The sequence below is a fragment of the Bubalus kerabau genome, chromosome 8 (genome assembly GCF_029407905.1).
Source record: "Bubalus kerabau isolate K-KA32 ecotype Philippines breed swamp buffalo chromosome 8, PCC_UOA_SB_1v2, whole genome shotgun sequence".
NCBI lineage: Eukaryota > Metazoa > Chordata > Mammalia > Artiodactyla > Bovidae > Bubalus > Bubalus kerabau.
In genome coordinates, this window is record NC_073631.1 from 92,607,963 (window position 1) to 92,629,838 (window position 21,876).

A 21,876-nucleotide genomic window follows, 5' to 3' on the forward strand; every position below is an offset into this window, starting at 1 on the left:
TCAGCACCATTGTTGTGTCTTCTCTTACCCACTGCTAGAGCTCCAAAATGTCACAACGTAGGGCATCCTTAAAGAAATCAACACACTTGACTGTTTACAAAGCATGCGTCTGTGGGAAGCTAATGTATATTGGTACTCATTAAATACCAGCTACTTATGTTATTTCTTTTAATTCTTATGATTTGCAACTAAAGAAATCAAGTCTGAAAATGTAATCCAAATTCAACTCCGACTCTGAGATTTATGATATTTCTATTGCTGTCTATTCTGATGTTTACTTAATAGTTAATTATAAATAGATTATATTTAAAAACAAGAAATAAATAAAAAAACTAATCTGAAATTTTGCTCAGGTGGTTGATAAAGGGTACAATTATAGGAGAGGATAAACTGAGGATACTTCAGGTTATACAAGAAGTGATGATTGGACATTCTTGAATCAGGATTGGCAATGATGGTTGTATTGAGCTGAATATAGAAGTGTTCTTTTTTTTTTTTTTTTTACTTTATGCTTTTTATTACTCTCTACATATTAACTGTAAAACTCATATTTTAGAAACACCATGGCAACTGTTTATAATGATAGGGGACAAGGCATAGTTTACATGGGAACATTGATGTTCGTACCTAGGAAGTAAATGCACTTTTACTTTTAGGCTGGTCAGTTTGCTCTTTTAGGCCTTTAACTTTGAAGGACACATGACTGCAACAATCAAAGTGAATTAGCAAAAGGATGTGAAAAAAAGAAATGTCTTAATTAAAGTCTTTTGCATGGGTGGCTTAGATATAAAAAGAATTTCTTCAAATAATTTCCTAAGTGTCACTTAGAACCCTCCTTGCTATCTGTAACATAATGTGCTGTAGTCCTTGGAATAAAATTATAGAGTAATTTAAAATATATATTATACATATGAAATGATTGTAAATCATTCAATAGTTTGTAGCATGTTAATGGGATGAAATAGAGATAAAAGGCAGTCCACATTCATATTTTCAAGATAAATGTACTTCAGAAGTCAACTGAACTCCTTGTTCATGTTCTAAATATAGCCCCTGTGATAAGACCTAAGATATAAGCGGCCACTAATTTTTGATTCACACTTAAGGGAGGTAGAGAGGCACCAGTGGTTCCACATCCCCCAGCGTGGGAAGCATCAGAGCTGTAATACACACCACTGCCAGGAAGACAGGCGGTAAACTAGGTCCTGAGGAGATAGTTCTGTTTTCTGGTTGAAACGACTGCTCAAAAAATAAACTTTCAGTTAAATGATCTTTTATTCTTTGTTCCTCCTTTTCCTTTTGTTGTTTTTTTGCGGACGGGAGAAGAGTAGCCACAACCTCTTTGCTTCCTAAAGCCCTCTTCTGGCTTTGCTCAGAAACCTGGAGACGGAATTTGTCTATTGCACAACAGTGACAGGATCGGACATCTCTATGACGAATTACACTTTGAACTTCAAGGCAAACTCATAGGGATTATAGAGTGTCAACACTTGCTTATGTGTTGACTGGTCATCTGCATAAAATATTAGCTCTGTAGGAAACACAAAGACAGGAAGATTTCCTTCCACTAACTCTGGCTGTCTTTTTTTGTTGATGCATTGGCACTAAATCCCCCTTGCTGAGGCGTCAGTTTTTACAGTCTCAAATCTATTTGGGGTTTTTCTTAAAAATCAGTTAAAAACTCCAAAGCATTTTGGCAATCTCAGCAACACTGGCTCCTCGGAAAGCAGCTGCAATTGCTCCCTCCAGTCCTTTGTCAGCATCTCTAGGCTGCACTGCCTGCTGGGATACCGGAGGACTCAAATACCTAGAAGGTTCTTAGAAGCACTTTACAAATGATGTTAGGACAGAGTTATGGTGTAGAAGATCACGGCATCTGGTCCCATCACTTCACGGGAAATAGTTGGGGAAACAGTGGAAACAGTGTCAGACTTTATTTTTTTGGGCTCTAAATCACTGCAGATGGTGACTGCAGCCATGAAATTAAAAGACTCTTACTCCTTGGAAGAAAAGTTATGACCAACCTAGGCAGCATATTGAAAAGCAGAGACATTACTTTGCCAACAAAGGTCCGTCTAGTCAAGGCTATGGTTTTTCCAATGATCATGTATGAATGTGAGAGCTGAACTATAAAGAAATCTGAGCACCAAAGAATTGATGCTTTTGAACTGTGGTATTGGAGAAGATTCTTGAGAGTCCCTTGGACTGCAAGGAGATCCAACCAGTTCATCCTAAAGGAAATTAGTTCTGAATATTCATTGGAAGGACTGATGCTGAAGCTGAAACTTAAATACTTTGACCAGCTGATGAGAAGAACTGAGTCATTGGAAAAGACCCTGATTCTGGGATAGACTGAAGGCAGGAGAAGAAGGGGATGACAGAGGATGAGATGGTTGGATGGCTTCACTGACTTGATGGACGTGAGTCTGAGTGAACTCTGGGAGTTGGTGATGGACAGGGAGGCCTGGCATGCTGCGATTCATGGGGTTGCAGAGAGTCGGACACGACTGAGTGACTGAACTGACTGACTGACTGACCCACTTAAACTGAAACAGTTCCTCATCTTGGCCTCAGTTAGAAATTCTAAGAATCAAAGAACATCGTGCCTCTTCTTGTTTTGCCTTTACATTGTACAAAACAAAGTAATAAGTAATAGATATTAAATCAGTATTTTCTTAATTAAACTCATAACTATAGCAACTGTATTCCTCTGAATATAATGATTGTGCATATTCTAATTCTGCAATAACACAGAACTATTTAAATATGATGTATCAAACCCATTTAAGGAATTAACTAGTAATTTCAGTAATCTCTTTTAAAATGGATAAAGCAGGTAATATTAGTTTGAATTCCATCTTATTTTACTTTCTTCACATTCAGATGTTCTACATTATTTTGCCAAACATAAAAAGTGAATTTTTCACATTTTAACATCTTTGAAATTGAGATGTAACTTTTAGTTGATGTGATAAAATATCATTATCACTGTCATGATTAACTGGCATTTTTTCAGTAGTACATAGAAAATTGGTGCATTTTCCAATTAATGGCATCTTAGATTTAGTAAAATTAGATATAAGGTGTAGCACTCATAAAGACAGTGTCTCCCTATAAAATGTCTAAATGTTCAGTAATATTTTAGGTGAAAATCTTTAGGCATTATTCCTCTTAGGGGAACACACTTATTTAATAAGCTTCTAAAATGAAACAACAGCAAAAAAAAAATCAAGTCAAGTAAAATATCTTAAGAACTCCAAATAATGATTTTCTGAAAGTAGACTTTCAATCACAGTGGTAGGTAGTGGCAGATGTAGTTTTGGTCAGGCTCTATTTCTGACACTGTTGAAATCTCTTCTGCTTGTTTTAGTCTAAAATGTTACACTCACTAGTTATGCAACCAAAGCCAAAGATTTTAATCTCAGTTTCTTCATTGTGAAGTAGAGATATATAATCCACCTCATGAAACTATAAAGGGAACCACATGAGTTGGAAAATAAAGAGAAGTACCACAGTTCCTCGTGCATAAATGTTAATTATTCCTTAGTTCAATTCAGTTCAGTTCAGTTGCTCAGTTGTGTCCGACTTTGCGACCACATGGACTGCAGCATGCCAAGTTTCTCTTTCCATCACCATCTCCCAGAGCTTGCTCAAACTCATGTCCATAGAGTCAGTGAAGCCATCCAACCATCTCATCCTCTGTCATCCCCTTCTCCTTCTGCCTTCAATCTTTCCCAGAATCAGGGTCTTTTCCAATGACTCAGTTCTTCTCATCAGCTGGTCAAAGTATTGAAGTTTCAGCTTCAGCATCAGTCCTTCCAATGAATATTCAGAACTAATTTCCTTTAGGATGAACTGGTTGGATCTCCTTGCAGTCCAAGGGACTCTCAAGAGTCTTCTCCAACACCACAGTTCAAAAGCATCGATTATTTGGTGCTCAGCTTTCTTTACAGTCCAATTCTCACATCCATACATGCTGCTGCTGCTGCTAAGTCACATCAGTCATGTCCAACTCTATGTGACCCCATAGACGGCAGCCCACCAGGCTCCTGTCCCTGGGATTCTCCAGGCAAGAATACTGGAGTTGGTTGCCATTTCCATCTCCAACATGACTACTGGAAAAACCATAGCTTTGACTAGATGGACCTTTGTCAGCAAAGTAATGACTCTTCTTTTTAACAAGCTGTCTACATTGGTCATAGCTTTTCTTCCAAGGAGCAAGCATCTTTTAATTTCATGGCTGCAGTCACCATCTGCAATGATTTTGGAGCCCCAGAAATAAAGTCTCTCATGGTTTCCATTGTTTCTCAATCTATTTGTCATGAAGTGATGGGACCGCATGCCATGATCTTAGTTTTCTGAATGTTGAGCTTTAAGCCAACTTTTCACTCTCCTCTTTCACTTTCCTCTAGAGGCTCTTTAGTTCCTCTTTGCTTTCTGCCATAAGGATGGTGTCATCTGTACATCTGAGGTTATTGATATTTCTCCCAGCAGTCTTGATTCCAGCTTGTGCTTCATCCAGCCTGGCATTTCATATGATGTACTCTGCATATAAGTTAAATAAGCAGGGTGACAACATACAGCCTTGAGGTACTTCTTTCCCAATTTGGAACCAGCCTGTTGTTCCATGTCCAGTTCTAACTGTTGCTTCTTGACCTGATACAGATTTCTCAGGAGGCAGGTAAGGTGGTCTCTTAAAAATTTTTCCACAGTTTGTTGTGATCCACAAAGTCAAAGGCTTTGGCATAGTTAAATAATGCAGAAGTAGATGTTTTGCTGGAACTCTCTTGCTTTTTCAATGATCCAATGGATGTTGGCAATTTGATCTCTGGTGCCTCTGCCTTTTCTAAATCCAGCTTAAACATCTGGAAGTTCACAGACTGTTGAAGCCTAATTGGGGAATTTTAAGGATTACTTTGCTAGCGTGTGAGATGAGTACAATTGTGTGGTAGTTTGAACATTCTTTGGCATTGCCTTTCCTTGGGATTGTAATGAAACTGACCTTTTCCAGTCCTGTGACCTCTGCTGAGTTTTCCAAATTTGCTGGCATATTGAGTGCAGCACCTTCACAGCATCATCTTTTAGGATTTGAAATAGCTCAAATGGAATTCCATCACCTCGACTAGCTTTGTTCGTAGTGATGCTTCCTAAGCCCACTTGACTTCGAATTCCAGGATGTCTGGCTCTACGTGAGTGATCACACCTTCATGGTTGTCTGGGTCATGAAGATCTTTTTTGTATAGTTCTTCTGTGTATTCTTGCCACCTATTCTTTAATATCTTCTGCTTCTGTTGGATCCGTACCACATCTGTCTTTTCTTGTGCCCATCTTTGCATGAAATAGTCTCTTGGTATCTCTAATTTTCTTGGAGAGATCTCTAGTTCTTCCCATTCTATTGTTTTTCTTTATTTCTTTGCATTGAGAAGTGAGGAAGGATTTCTTATCTCTCTTTGCAATTCTTTGGAACTCTGCATTCAGATAGGTGTATCTTTCCTTTTCTCCTTTGCCTTTAGCTTCTTTATTCTTACAGTGGTCTTAAATTAACTGCATTTAGAACACTGAAATTCATTGCATATAATAGAAAGTGTTCCTGATTATTGGTTTACTCTGACAGCAGACTAGATTGATAAAGTGCATTTGAAATAGAGGCTGTTAAACCTGATTTTTGAGGATGGATGTCCTCTGTTCATTTTAGTACATGATTAGTAGGACACAGCAGGATGAAGGATGAAAAAAAAAAAAAAAACCTCTTTTAATGAAATGATTACATTCATCAATCAAAGGACCATGCCTAAGTCTCCAAAACAGAAGGTATGAGTGTCATATTGTTGATGAGTGTCATCACCATGAGATGGGCAATGCAGTTGAATACCAAAATACTTTCACAACATTTAACACCAGGTGGCTATAGTATAATCCCTGCATAGCCATACAGGTAACTGCTTAGGAATTCAATCTCATCATTTCCTCAAACTAAGAGTTTGAAATACCTACCATTAGACTCACTTAAGTTTAAACACATGGTCTCTAGAAGGACACTGCACAAATGCACAACTGTCACTCAGTAGGGGGCAGATATTTTATTAATTCATTACCATATATTAGTGTCAGATAATAATAATCAGATCTGATAATAATAACCAGATAATAATCTTTACTACCTTGTTGGGTAGACAAGGAAGTAAAGATTGAGCCAAATAAGTTGAGTGGAGATGAGAGAAGCTTAGATATTCTCAGGAGAAGGGCAGACTCTAACAGCAGGGAAACAAAGAAATAATCTGTCCAGATGGAAGGCTCTAAGGAGCTTTGTTATTGTGAAAAGAATAATATACAATTACAGTTCTGAAAAACAAGGAGTATGCTGATATTTCATTGCTGTGTCTCCAGTTGCAGAATGTTGCACAGAATAAGCCCTTGATAAATATTTTTTGAGTGAAATAAATGAATGAACAAGACATTTTAAAATGAAACATATTTTTAATGTCTATATATTGCTGAAATGTCATAGACTGTAAAGTGAATTTCATCTTTACATGTTCGTGTAAGGCAAGAGCATTGCTGAACTTTGACGAATCATGTTGTATCAGACTTTGGTTGGTATTCAAGAAATGTAAGCTGATCTATAATGCATCTAAAGCTACACAGTAAAGAAAAGACTTAAGGTGTCAGGCTTCTAAGTGTGTGGACTGTGCCTCTTTTCATCTTGGTAGTTCCAGTGGTTATCATAGTGCATGAAATATGATAGGTGTTCAGTGAATGTTGGCTAAATTAATAGGATTCTATTATACACAGTTAATCATCCAAAAGCTTTTGTGCATATTTTGTCTAATAATCCAGAAAATTGACTGTATAGTTACCATGCAGACAGAGTCAATGGCACGCCTCTCTCATCCATTGATGGGGTATAATTTGGCTCATTTAATTGTATTTATGTTTTACTGTGTTGTATTTTCTTTGTGAGAATATTTGTTCTTCTGCCAAATTTTTGCTTAGCCACATTTACATGTGTACTGAAAAATTAATATATTTCTGTGGCCTTATGTTTCTGTTGAACAGCCACAAGATGTTTTATTTGCAGCATCTGTGTATTTTAAAATATCATTTTGCCTAAGAGATACCAGTTTTTTCATGTAAATGAAGATGTAAAATGATATTAAAACATTGGTAAAATAGAAGTGAAATTGTAGTTTTCTCAAAATAGGGACTCCAGTCCCTTTCTGAAAATTCTTACTTAGTTTTACAGTGAGAGAGAACCAGATAGGTAAATTGGAATGTGCTAGCTTTCCTGGTGGCTCATCTGGTAAAGAATCTGCCTGCAATGCAGGAAACCTGGGTTCGATCCCTGGGTTGGGAAGATTCCCTGGAGAGGGGAACGGCTACCCATTCCACTATTATGGCCTGGAGAATTCAGTCCATGGGGTCGCAAAGAGTTAGACATGACTGGACAACTTTCAGATGATTGCAGTCTTTGAACTTACATATACGTTATTTCCAGTTCTGCTTTGAGGCTATGACTCCTACGAGGGTGGGGCTAACTGAAATCGGGCAAAAATACTCACGCTTCAGAAAAACTCCCCAACACCACACCGCATTGCTTTAACCTGTGAATTTCCACTTACTTGTCAGAGTTTTTGCAGAAATCCCTGGGTGATTTTGATGATCCTCTTGTGGATGAGCAGAAGAAGGAAGATGTGTGTATAATGATGTATTATTCCTGTTTTCCCAAATTACAAATGCACCACCCACAACCCTGTTCTGATTGTAAAGATATCATTCTGAGTGAAAGAATGCATTTCTAAAAATTAATTTTTATTGGAGTATATTTGCTTTACTCCAGTATAAAGTATATTTGCTTTATATTTGTTGTGTTAGATTCTTGCTGTACAGCAGAGTGAATCAGCTGTACGTGTATATATATCCACTCTTTTTTAGATCTCTTTCCTTCCCATTTAGGTCACCACAGAACATTGAGTAGAGTTCTCTGTGCTGTTGAGTAGATTCTCTTTACTTATCTGTTTTATACATAGCAGTTGTATATGTCAGTCCCAAGTGAAAAGATACTTTAGAAAGAAAAAAAAAATCCTGTTGGTTCAGAAATAACACTGCTCATTTCCTTCTCCATCTGGGGACTACTGCTCAAATATTGTTCCACATTTGTAAGACTTCAGGAAGGTTCTCTGTAGATGATTTAGCATGTGCTAATTTGGGGATATTTCTCCATTACTTAAATGTTGAGAAAGACTCTAACCATGGTCAGTGTGATGATTTTCTAACTCATATTCATATAAACAGAAAAAACAAAACAAGTTTATGTTCTTGGGAAGGAAATAACATATGAAATGATTTCATCCTAAATTGTATAAATGTCTTAGGTATAGTATGTATAACAAATATAATCTTAAATTACCATGGGATGTGACAGCAAATCAGTGAGACGTTTTATTGTTTGCTTTTTGGAGGTTTATTTATTTATTTTTTTCTTCTTTATGCTATCTCTGTTGCTCTGGATACTTAGGGGTATGAAATCACTTTACCCTGTCCTTAACAGTTTTCAATACATGCGTATCTGAGAAATCTTACAGAAATACCACTTTCACTTTACGGATGAGGAAACTGAGACTCAGAGCTCTTTCATGCTCTAATTCCCATTTCGAGTTTGTTTATACTAGAGTCTGACATTGTCTATCATTTTCACTTTGCACTTAATGTGCCCAGGCATGAATAGCAATATCTTTAATAAAATAGAGTGATTTGGCTCCTTTTTTCTTTGCTTGCCACATTTAAGTCTTCAGTTCAGTTCAGTCTCTCAGTCATGTCTGACTCTTTGCAACCCCGTGGACTGCCCCACCAGGCTCCTCTGTCTATGAGATTTCCCAGTCAAGAGTACTGGAGTGGGTTGCCATGTCCTTCTCTAGGGGATCTTCGCGGCCCAGAGGTCAAGCCTGCATCTCCTACATTGGCAGGCAAATTCTTTACCACTGAGCCATGAGGAAGGCCCCATTTGCTAAACAGGTCAACCAGTTATGAATAAATTAATGATTTGATGCCATAGGTTTCAATCTTGTTTACTTTTATGATAGTCTAAGATAAGAAAATATCTATGTAGGCATTGCAGAATTTTGAATTTACAGATACTTCCTTGTCACTGAAACTGTTTAACTATGCAAATGCTCTTTCATTTAACATGTATTTTCTAAGTGTTCACTCCATCCTTAACCTCAGACCAGGTATTGCTAGATTAACAAGGACAGCCTGTGAAGCATGTTATTTTCTTCACTGCCTTCAAGTGAAATCTGTAATAAAACCAAAGCCATACTTGAGTTATTTCAGAGAAAAACTTTCAGTCCCATATTTTCAGGCAACTTAGCAGGTCAGATGCCTTTGGGTTCTTTGCATGACTGAGTTAAAGCCCTAGAATGTATATAAAAGCGTAGTGAATTGTGTTTGCAATTTCAGTGAACAGCCACAGGTAAAACCAGACTTTGTTCAGGTTTCAAGTGTAGCCACTGAAGTGGTCGCTTGTGATGAAATTGCAACTCTGTTGAAATGCATCATTGAAGATGATGAGCTGCTGGTATGGCATTTTCAGGTTACAGTTTGGTTTTGATGTTTGTCCACATGAAGACTGTCCCTGTATGTATATCGCACTCAAATGGAAAATTAATCTAGGAAATAAGATTGAATTGTTTTGAAGCAGAAACTAACCACTAATAAACAAAACTTATATGAGAAAACAAATCCCAAGCCATTCTTTATTGGTAGAAAATTTCCCTTAAAAAACCAAAGCTTATAAGTTTATTATACTGATAAGCTAACTCTGTTTAAATGGTCAATAAGAAACTTTTGAAAAAATTAGCCACTGAAAAGTATTAACAATATCAATAAAAGTGAAAAAAATTTAAAGCATAAATTCCTTAATTACTGCTGAAATCCAAATTAACATGAAATTATTTAAGTCTAAGCAACATTTGCTGATGTATCATCTGGGACACATTTTCCCCTGGCTATGTTTCCTACCACTGCTGGATGAATAGTCAATGATTATTATTCAGTATCACACATATCATAGAAACTGTCAGAACATGCAATTAGTCAGAAATGATAAAATGGAAGTAAAAGAGTTAGGAAAAATGAATTGGCAATATACGTTGTCACTGTGTGATACATACATTTCTTAAAATGTATCATAGCCTGCTGGTTATTACATGTAATCATGACTGCTAAAAGCAGATGACTTCTGATTTAGGGACCAAAATGTTTAACTTTTCCTTTGAAAGTGAACCACATTTCTTTGATTATCTTGGCCTTCACTGTACCATAAACCAATATAGAATTCTCTGTTAGGAAATCTGCTCTAAATCTGGGACCATTGTCTGAAGGCATTTATTACAGAAAATTGTACAAATGCTTCAGCTCTAATATGATTTTGCAATGTGAATCCCATGAACAGTAAGTCTCCAGAGAAGAAGTAAAATGTTTTCAGCAGCTGAGCTCTAAGGTGAGAGTTTAAGACACAATTGATTGCAAAACTTTAACTTTTGATATAACTTTTAACCTTTCAGCACACAGTTTAAGTGGTCAAAGAATGCTAAATATAAAGCCTTATTTTTTTAGTTTCTTCAAATAAACAAGAGTAGCAACAAACAATGACCTTAAATGTCCCTGTTATCACCAACATACCTTTTCATATTTTTCCATTTTGTGAAGTCATGCATGTATAGATATATAGCTGGTAATTTAGACTGTGCTGCTCCTAAAAATAGGCCACTTGCAATTCTTATTTTGAAAAATGCTCAAGCTTACCAGGCATAACAATTTAAATCATTAATTAGTTAGAAGTCATGATCTGCTATGCTCCATTTCGCCTCTGAATATTGAAATCACACTCGAGAGGTAACTACAATACAGTGATGTATGAAGTATTTGGGAAATTTCTGTGATCCAGAGCTTCTGGGGTGCGAAAGAATATTTTACAGTTGTGTAGCCAAAGAAGAGTGGTGTAACATAATATTTCTCAAGCTATAGTTCATATTACATTGACTAGAGGAAGAGAATTGCTTATTTATAAATTCCTGAAGATGGTGACATCTGACATAATCTGAAATGGGAGACTGAATTTAATATCCATAATTGAGTGTCTACATTCATGCTTCTTTCCTGTGCTTGGCAATATTGTACTGACATTACAGAAGAGTGGTACAGAACTTGCTGTTATGTGGCAGATTTTTAAATGAGCATATTTCAAAGTTCCCTATGAAATAATAAATTAGAAATTGGCTTTGGATTTGGCTTGGTTGGCAGCTATTATTTGGTACATAGATCTCATGAGACAGTAGAATGCTGTTAGACAAGAGCTGCTCTGAATTCTTTGTAGCATTACATGGTCATATTAAATATAATTCTTAGGTTTTCCATCTGAATCAAAATTTTTTTGAGGGTTTGCTTTCACATTTATGATATAAGGCCAGAGCCTCACAGTACTGCTGTGGAGAATGTAGAATTCAGTATAAAGTAGATGTGTTTTTGACCCTATCTGAGGGGATTTATTACTGGAAATACCAAAAAGATCTCATTGTACCAAGGCTTCATTTATAATAGAGTCCCATGGCATGGATCCTGGGGATTACATTACAGTATAGTTCTGGGTCTCTACGACAAAGAAAAGCAATTATGTAAAAAAAAAAAAGCAACTTTTTTTTTGCCCTTATAATTTATTTTTTTTAAGTTTATTTTTTAATTTTACAGTATTGTATTGGTTTTGCCATATATCGAAATGAATCTGCCACAGGCATACATGTGTTCCCCATCCTGAACCCTCCTCCCTCCTCCCTCCCCATACCATCCCTCTGGGTTGTCCCAGTGCACCAGCCCCAAGCATCCAGTATCGTGCATCGAACCTGGACTGGCGACTCATTTCATATATGATATTATACACATAAAAACAACTTTTTAAAACACAGATGTTTGATTATTTTTAGTAATGTCATAGGAATGTTAATAGAGTTAAGATATCCTAAGCATTGTGCTTGATAAATGTGTGTCACATTTTAACAACTTTGATGCTGTTACACATTAATTCTGTTTCTGAGAGAGACAGGGCAGTGGTGTTATAAAGCTTCCCAATTATTTGCCATGCTTTGATCTCAAAGGGTTTAGCCTTCTACTCCAAAAATCTTCATGATATATACTCACTATTCACTGCACAGCTGTAGTCAAGAATCCAAGTTCTCCTTGAATTTTTATTCACTTATATTTAATTTTAGTTTTAGGCTCTGATACCTCTTATCTTCATCCACTGGGGTATGAGTGATAATTTCTTTGATATCACCTGGCACTATTTCATTCACTCATTATGGGATAATCCTCAAATTCTTTGAGCCCGAGTTTCTTTATTTGAAATGTCAGAATAATAATAACCAGTTTTGGTCTCAAAATAGAATGCATTATGGCAAATACAATTTCTTAGTACATAGTAGGTGCTGTTTTGTTCCAGAATCAGTTACCTCAGTATTGTCCTCATTCTTTTATAGAATTCAGTTATGTTCCCTTTCTTATTTACTTTTTCTGTGATTCATGATTCCCACTTCATTATATGAAAATTTCCAAATATTCTTGATTTTAACTACCTTTTATCCTGTCTCAAAGTTTATATTGTCTTTCTTCAGGCACAGCACCAGAACTATACCCAAGAGTTCAGACTTTTTATCAACTCTTGTAATTAGCTTCCATTTTAAAGTATCCCAGAAGGAAAGTGAAGTCTTGTTGAAATTGGAAGGGATGAAGAATTACTCATTAGACTTATGGCTCCTCTTGCCATGTAAGTCTTGGAGTCTGATGAGAACAATGTCTGTGAGAGTTCATGAATATTACCTTCTTAATCATTAGCCCTATGTTGTGGCAGGTAAGCAAAAAGGGGTGACAAAAAGATGCATTGGACCAAATAACTCAGTGGACTTAGGTATTCTTCATGACCTTAGTGTCAGTTTGATTTAACAACATAGTATTAACATTATTTTTATTAATGTGGTTAGAATTTTATTTAAAAACATGGTTGCTGCTGCTGCTGCCGCTGCGTCGCTTCAGTTGTGTCCGACTCTGTGCGACCCCAGAGACGGCAGCCCACCAGGCTCCCCCATCCCTGGGATTCTCCAGGCAAGAACACTGGAGTGGGTTGCCATTTCCTTCTCCAATGCATGAAAGTGAAAAATGAAAGTGAAGTTGCTCAGTCGTGTCCGACTCTTAGCGACCCCATGGACATGGTACATATTTTTAAATTCCTTTATAGTGTTTCTTAAATCATTCCTTTTTCCCCCATCTCCATTGCCATTACCTTATGGTATTATACCTGAATTATAAAAATATTTTTCTAACTAGCTTCCATTTCTTTATTCTTACCCTTCTTTACTGATTCTGTATACACTAGGGCTTCCCTTGTGGCTCAGTTGGTAGAGAATCCACCTGCAATGCAAGAGACCTGGGTTCGATCCCTGGGTTGGGAAGATCCCCTGGAGAAGGGAAAGGCTACCCACTCCAGTGTTATGGCCTGGAGAATTTCATGGACTGTATAGACCATGGGGTCACAAAGAGTCAGACACAACTGAGCGGCTTTCATGTTCACTTTTCACACTAATATTTATATAATATGTGCTTTTTCATTATTCTGTCTTCATGCTCACACATCCTTGAATTGCAGCCGAGTTCTCAAGAATTTCTACCCAAATGGCAGATGGGAGAGGACTGGAAGATCCTGGGGGCAAAGAATTTATCAATTCTCCTCCAATCTTGCCTTGTAGTTTTAAAATGCAAATTAATTTTTCATTCTTAATCACATACTATTGATACCAACCAGAGTTCTTGGTCTTTCCCAAGTAACAGAAATTGACTAGAGGCCAGACAAGAATTTCAGGCAAGGCTTTACTGGGGCTCCTGCACTGGCTGTAGGAGGAAGTGAAACAAGTAACTTGTTCTTTTGCTCCCCCTACACACTCCGGTTCCATTCTTTATATGAAGTGAGGGTAGAATAGGGGTACATCCTGGGGTGGGGGCAGAGGAATGGCTTAGGTGGTTTGCCCACCCCTCTGCGTTGTTGAGTGCAGGCAGGCATGCATAGTACTCTGCTTTTGCCACCCATTTTTCTTTTGTTACTGGCTCTTCAGAAATGGCAGTTGAGCTTTTTGTTGTTGCTGTCTTCGCATCTTTTGGTTCAGAATTTGCCCCAGCTGTACATGCGCACAGTTATTTTTAGCCCCATGCAGCTTCTTTGTATTTTGTTGCTCTGGGAGAGGTGTGCCCGGGTGCAAGTTTTGCAGCACTGCTTCAAAGGGTCCCAGGTCCCAGGCCTGTCTCACTATCAACATTTGTTTTAATGTTATTAAAAATACTTCCTGGTTAAAGAGCCTAGTATTTCATTCCAAATCTTAAAGTGATTTTGATGTTCAGGAAGATTTGCCATATGCCTCCAAGTTTCCCTGGCTGTACCACGTTTTCATGGAGGTAGAAGTACTCTGATTTGAAAAGTCAGACTGAGTTCAAACTCTTTTGCTGGAATTTCATGATACTCCACATATAGCTTTAATAGACGTTTATAAACTATCTTCCGTTAATTCTCTACATGAATCCTACATACCAGCCAGACTGCTGAACTTATTCACATACAAGCTCATCTCTCTTCTCCTGCTTTCTTGTCTTTGTTCATGACTTAGCAGTGGCTTCCTTCCTGCTCTCATGTCTGCCTATAAAATGCTAATTAATTTTCAATATCACATTTATACTCATCTTTTCTTTAAGTATCTTTAAGTTGGAGTTATTTCCCATGACTGATTTCTTATAAGCCTCTAGTCAGTTGCACTATGATATTTAAATTCTTATCCTTTGTTTTGAGCAGAACTCTGTTCCCATACCCTTCTTCCTCTTTCAAAAATGTGGTTTTAGTGGTAACGAAGACTCTCTCCTTGACCAAACTTTAGTCAGGGTCCTTAGAGCCCACTTTTTAACTAGTCCTTGTCCTTGGGCCCTCTGTGTAGCCTGCCTAGTTCAGTTGTAGCAAGAATCCTGCTAAGCCTGCTTATTAAGAGTCCTTCCACCCTTGATATCTGATCACCCTGGCCTGTCTTCATCAAGAACCCTGTTAAGGGGGTTTAACAAGAATTCCCCACCCTTGATGTCTTCTCTTTGTAACTTTCATCCAATAACCACTTATTCTGCTCATCGATTATACATTTCCAGTTGTCTTTTCTGTATTAGGAGTTTTGGCTGATCTCTCTTCTCTGTTATGATAGTCTTGATATTGTTGTTATTTAGTCGCTAAATCAAGTCTGACTGTTTGTGACCCCATGAACTGTAGCCTGCCAGGCCTGTCTGTCCATGGGATTTCCCAGGCAAGAATACTGGAATGGGTTGCCATTTCCTTCTCCAGGGGATCCTCCTATAGAACCTGGGTCTCCTGCTTTGGCAGGCAAATTCTTTTGGCAGGCTGAGCCACCAGAGACCCCAGATAGTCTTGATATCTTGATATTTATCACAATAGTGCCAAAAGAAAAGTCTAATTTACTATTTTAACAGGTGTCAAATATTATTTTTTAGCAGTGGAGAGTGTCAGTCATGTTAACTTATATCCTGGGCTGTAGAGTGTGGGTACAACACAAGCTCAACCAGTCAAAATTTTTTGAACTGTAGTCTTTTTAATGGAGTTACATGGGTATGAGCCCTAAGTTGCTATGGACCATCCTCTGCTTCCACCATATGGAAAACCTGACATTAGAAAATGATGTCACATGGACAGAAACAGAGCCCAGATCTGTCTGCTTCTACATCCTTCTTTTCAGTCATCTTTAAGATCAGCCTGAGTTTTGCTCTGCCCAGTTGTGTAAGCAAATAATTCCCCCCCAACCCCTGCCCATATTTTTTTGTTTATTTTTTGTTTAAGCATATTCAACAAGGTTACATTCAGTTTCTTGAAGTCTTAAAGTCAAAATATCCTGCTGATGTATTCACTTATACAGTGCTTTTCATCTACCCTGCTATGTTACTGATTTGTAACTTAGTTCCACAGTACACTTTATACTTAAGTGTAAGTACACAAAATACAGGCTCTTAATAACTGTTTATTGATTTATGTCATTTTATATGTGCTTGAAAATTAAAGAATTTTAGCATTTATAATTTTTAAAAGTTCTGTTGTTCTAAATAAGTTACTATTTAGAATACAGAAAATAAGGATTAATATAAAAATACATTTACATGTAATTTTAATATCCAGAGATGACCTGTGAGTAACTGATGTACCCCATTCATTGTTTTCCATGAATCATGTACATATTACTTTGTTCATTTTCTTTTCTTTTTTTTTTTCCTAAGCAATATGTTGTGACCATCATTCTGTCAATAGTATCTTTCTATCATGTTAAGGCATTGCAGTTAATATAAATAATCCTCTTAAGATGTCTTAAGATGTCTAATTTGTTTCTAAATATTCCCAATGTATAATACAAACAAACCAAATGAAACTAAAATTTTTTATGTGTGTGTTTTTGTTTCGGCTGCTCTGCACACATGCAGGAGCTTAGTTCCCTGATCAGGGATTGAACCATTGGCCCCTGTAGTGGAAGCATGGAGTCCTAACCACTGGACTGCCAGGGAATTCCCAAAATTAAAATTTTTAAATTTTCTTTTTTACATGTTTCTCACACATTTCCTTGTTATCCGAGGTTATATACATTAAAATGAACTTTTGGTGCATATTGACAAATAACTTCAGAAATATGGTATGCATTTATACTCCTAAAATTATGAATTTGCAGTTTTAATTTTTTATCAAATTTTAGTTAAAAACATATTTTTTAGCTTACAATTCATTGTATATAAGGATAAAATATTTTTTGGTTTATTTACTAAGCTTATTCTTTGTTAAGTTTCTATTTCCTCACTTATAAAATTTTATTAATCTCATTTTTCTGTGTTGTCACTGCCTTTTTAAAAATTGCTCCTTAAATTATAATATTTTAAGGAGGTTAGCATTTGTCATTGATAATAATTATAATGATTATATTTTAGAGTTATTGGCCCTTTTTATTTCATACATGCTAAGAGTTTTGTTCAATTTTATGTTTGCATTTTAATTTTTAATTTTTGTTAAGGTATATTTAGACAAGTAGCCCATTTTTGATGTGTTGCATTTCTATTAATGCTAGCCAGTTCCTATGTTTTGCATCTTATATGTGTAGAATTGTGTGTGTGTGTGTGTGTGTGTATATATATGTATTTATTATATTCCATTGTGCAGTGGAATACATAATTCTAATTTTTAGATTATCCAAGTACATTTTTATTTTTATATAGATATGTATTTATATTACATATAAAATGAATTTATAAAATGACACGTTATGTATAAAAGACACTCATATATAACTTCATCTTACAGTTTGTATTGATTTTATGCCGTGTGTAGCCATTTGACAATAACTTTAAACTTCTTGGAAAAGGTTAAAAGTCAAGGTTAACAAGTAGCAAGTTAGTATAACACTAAAATGTTAAGAAAGCCCTAGTAGAGTGCAATTCTAGACATTTGTTACAATGGATCAATTTTTCATTAAATTCTTTAAATGATTTCAATACTATTTTGGTGTGAAACCAACTACCTTTATAATACTTACCAGAAGATGGTGCTATATCAATAAACAAATCTTTTGTATTTTATGGAATGTAGATAAATATTATCCAAGTATTTAAAAACAATTCCTAGGGCTTGGCAAATAACTCTCTGATGATATGCTCACCTTATCTTTAATGCCTATATAGTAAAATAAGTTTGCTATCCATCCGGGTGGGAAAGGCTTAAAAATGTTTTACACAGTACCACATTTTTTTTTTTCTCATGCTTTCTCTCTTCTTGCTTTTCACATTATAAAAGCATCTTGAGTATGAAACTGCTAATTAGTGGATTTTGAAACTAAATATATATAACATATCTTGAATCATTTGAAAGTTATGTGCTGACAAACACACACACACACACACACACACACTACTGTGCTGAGACTGAAAAAACAGAATAATAGAAACCAAAGGCAAGGTTTAAAACTGTGATAATTTCCTGAGACTAACCACAAAATAATAGCTTCTGTACTTAAATTACGTACATTTAGCAGTAGCCCAGTAAAATTCAAGTTGGGGGCATGTTTATGTTGCATTTTGTTTATAGCAAGGCAGCGTCATTCATCAGAGGTTTTAACAGAGCAAGGATCCCTTTGCCACTGCTTTCATTTAATGTATTTCATTTAATGTATTTATGGGTGTATTTTTAAAAGGTAGCTAATATAGTATAAACTGAAATGCCGCAATGTGTGCTAATAGCAGAAATTTTATTCAGCGTAAAAAATGAACCTTAATAAACCCCTTCCTTTTGTATTGCTCCTGGCTCCAGAATTTTCAAATGAGTAGCAACAGAAGCTCAGCAACCACTAAGAGGTTTCTTAACCTGACAATAATTTTGTCTAATAAGTAGAGAGACAAGAGTATTCAGCAAAAGTTCCATTGAGATATCCAGAATTATCTTACTAATTCTTACTAATGACTGGGAAACAAATGGTATGCCTTGGAACTGTCCGCAAGGCACTGGCGCAGGAGAAAGAACCATGGAGATTATATAAAACTTTACTAATGAGCAGAAATAGTATTGGTACATGTTTTGCTTTTGGTATGATTCCTGTAGTGCCTTCTGAATCCATATAAAAACATGATTCGCAACATCTCACTCTTTTGTTTGGAATGTGTAGCTCAATAGTTATCTACCTTATTTAATGAGTTCCTTCTTTGGGCAGAGAGAGGGTCTTCACAGTATTCAGAACTGAAGGGTACATTAAAGAAATAGAAAGCCATGCTTTTTGGAAATTGTTGTTTGATTAGGGGGGTGAAATAAACATATGCTTGCAGAAAAATAGCAGCAAGGTATTTTTATCATTAAGTCATATAGTATAAAATGATGTTAGGATTGCTTTGTGCTTATTTGATTCTGTATCAGTGCTTTTAGTGGCATGTGGGTAAAAAAGCCTCAGTACGTTGTTTAACATTCATCACAGTCTTACCATGTAGATTTTATTATCTTCTCTTTTTTGATGAATGAGAAAACTAAGTTTTGCAGAGGTTGACTAATTTAGCCACTCACTGAGCTAATAGGCCATGGGACAGGATGTGGTCTTATCTGTTCTGTCTCAAGGACTGAACTCTCTCTAACATGCCAGGCAGAGCTCTGAAACCCTTTCTGTGCACACCTGAACCAGTTTAGGCTCGCACTCATTTTGTCTGCCTCCTAATGTGAAATCTTGGGTTGCCTGTCTTTACTCTTTTCAAATAAAAATTCCTGCAGAAGATTTTTCATAGTCAGAGTTGAGATTGACTTCTGTGATTCGTTTGTCACTGTGAAAAGAGATTATAGCTGAAAGAAAAGTGACTCATGTGACGGCTCATGCTTACTGCTGCGTGACTGGCAGCTTCTAGAACATAAAAGCTGGTTGCTTTTTCCCTTCCTTTGAGGACTAAGCAGCGTAAGGTCATTTCATTCAGTAAAGCTGATGACACTTTTTATTTAAGTTGGATACCCGAATTCTTCCAGGTTCAGTCTACAGTGATATTTCCATGTTCATAAAATTTCAAAACCATCTCTTCCAAGGGAGAGTGCATTTTCTTTTTTCAACAATTTACATTGTTCGTGTCTCTTCTAATGATTTCCACAAAATTCTTAGACCTTTACAAAAGTTGCTCTCTGAAAACAGAGAAACTAGGTATTCCTTCACTTGATTTGTCCTAGTCTGTGTAAATCTATTGACCAGATTAGTTCTTAGTTATCCTCAGATTGTATATGTGCTTTGAATTTCTTTAGAATTTATTATTTTGCTAATTATAAAAAGGATGTGTTTGAGAAAATAATGTGTTTACTAGAAAGTGTTTTGCCTTGTTTGCACTTGTCTGGATTGCTGATTTTGATTATCTGCTTCTGTTAAAAGGAGCCAAAAAATGTTTAGAATAATAATTCATTGTTACCGTAGAAATTATAAGTCACTTATAAAACTGTGTCTTAATCAAGTTCTAGTAAATGAATGCGGAGAAGGCAATGGCACCCCACTCCAGTACTCTTGCCTGGAAAATCCCATGGACGGAGGAGCCTGGTAGGCTGCAGTCCGTGGGGTCACTAAGAGTCGGACACGACTGAGCGACTTCACTTTCACTTTTCACTTTCATGCATTGGAGAAGGAAATGGCAACCCACTCCAGTGTTCTTGCCTGGAGAATCCCAGGGACGGGGGAGCCTGGTGGGCTTCCATCTATGGGGTTGCACAGAGTCGGACACGACTGAAGTGACTCAGCAGCAGCAGCAGCAGCAGTAAATGAATGCAGAGGCCTTGTGAGTTATGAATAAATCTATACTGGAAGACAATATCACAAGAGCATTGATATACACTTTGGAGTCAGACAAACCCGAGCAGAAATCATAGTGAAAGCTTAGGTAAGTTACTTAAATTCTTTCAGCTTTGATTTCTTCTGATAAATTTCTTCAAAAGTTTCTCATAAGAATTAAATGAAATTACATATGTGTGGGTGCATAAATAGTATATATTTATATGTACACATAAAGTTTGGCACACTCTCTGGCAGTTAGTAAGTGCTCCAGTGGTAACTAAATTGCTATGCTTTGCTTTTTTCTTTTCCTATGTTTATTTTTAAGTCTTTATTCACAAGCAAACATTTTTTTTTTTATCAAAGATATGTTCAATTTCTTCTATATGCAGGAAATTACCAAGAATCTACTGCCCCAATAATGCCTGCTAACAAACAAGTAAAATCCTCAGTGATATACTACATACACATTTGTTTTTGCTTATAAGTTCATGGTTTGCTGTTTCTGCAGATCTGGACCAGACTGGGCCAATCTCTACTGTGTCTGTGGAGTGGGAGAAGGTAATATCTCCCCCAAGCTCACCTCTTCCCTTTGTAGTTCTTTCCTCTGGTCAAATAATTAAAATGACATAAGATAGATTAACAGGAGAAAATAAAATTTTGTATGTGCCTGTGGGGAATTCACATAAGTATGAAGGATGCCAAAGACAGATAATTTTGGATTAAGTAGAATGAGTTAGGGGCTTGGGACTTCAAAAAGGAATAAGGAAATTTACAGGAAGATGAAAAAAGTTAATGTTTGATAAACAAGTGTTTGCTTGGTCACCAAGAGACACTGGGACGCAGAAAGGGCTTTGACTGTGGGGGCTTTGCTAAATTCCTCCTTGTCTACCACACCTGCTGCTGCTGCTGCTGCTAAGTTGCTTCAGTCGTGTCGGACTCTGCAACCCCATAGACGGCAGCCAACCAGGCTCCCCCGTCCCTGGGATTCTCCAGGCAAGAACACTGGAGTGGGTTGCCATTTCCTTCTCCAATGCATGAAAGTAAAAAGTGAAAGTGAAGTCGTTCAGTTGTGTTCAACTCTTCGTGACCCCATGGACTGTAGCCTACCAGGCTCCTCTGTCCATGGGATTTCCAGGCAAGTGTACTGGAGTGGGTTGCCACTTCTTTACTGCAGTTATCTGCGGTGATAACTCCTTGGAACACACCTTCTATCTTGAATTCTTTTAGTCAGTAGGGGGAAGTTCAAGGGTTATGCTGAGTCTTTGGGGCCTTACTTGTTTTTGGCTAGAAACAATCTGAACACCAGAGTGACACCTCTTAGGGCAGCTTGTCCTGAACCCCATCAGTGGACAGCTGTAGATCAGCTGGGGGTTGGCTCATCTATGATCTCAGCTGGCCATCTGCTCTCTGGTCCCCATGATCTCTCATCCTCCAGCAGACCAGCCAAGACTGGTTCCTTTCCAGGAAGCAGCATGAGGAA

The 21,876-nt window shown here is 36.8% G+C and overlaps 1 pseudogene; it reads right to left on the reverse strand.

The window, feature by feature from the left end:
- Positions 1-932: 932 nt before the first annotated feature.
- The window catches only part of LOC129658365 (motile sperm domain-containing protein 1-like), a 34,215-nt pseudogene continuing 13,271 nt past the window's right edge, over positions 933-21,876 (reverse strand).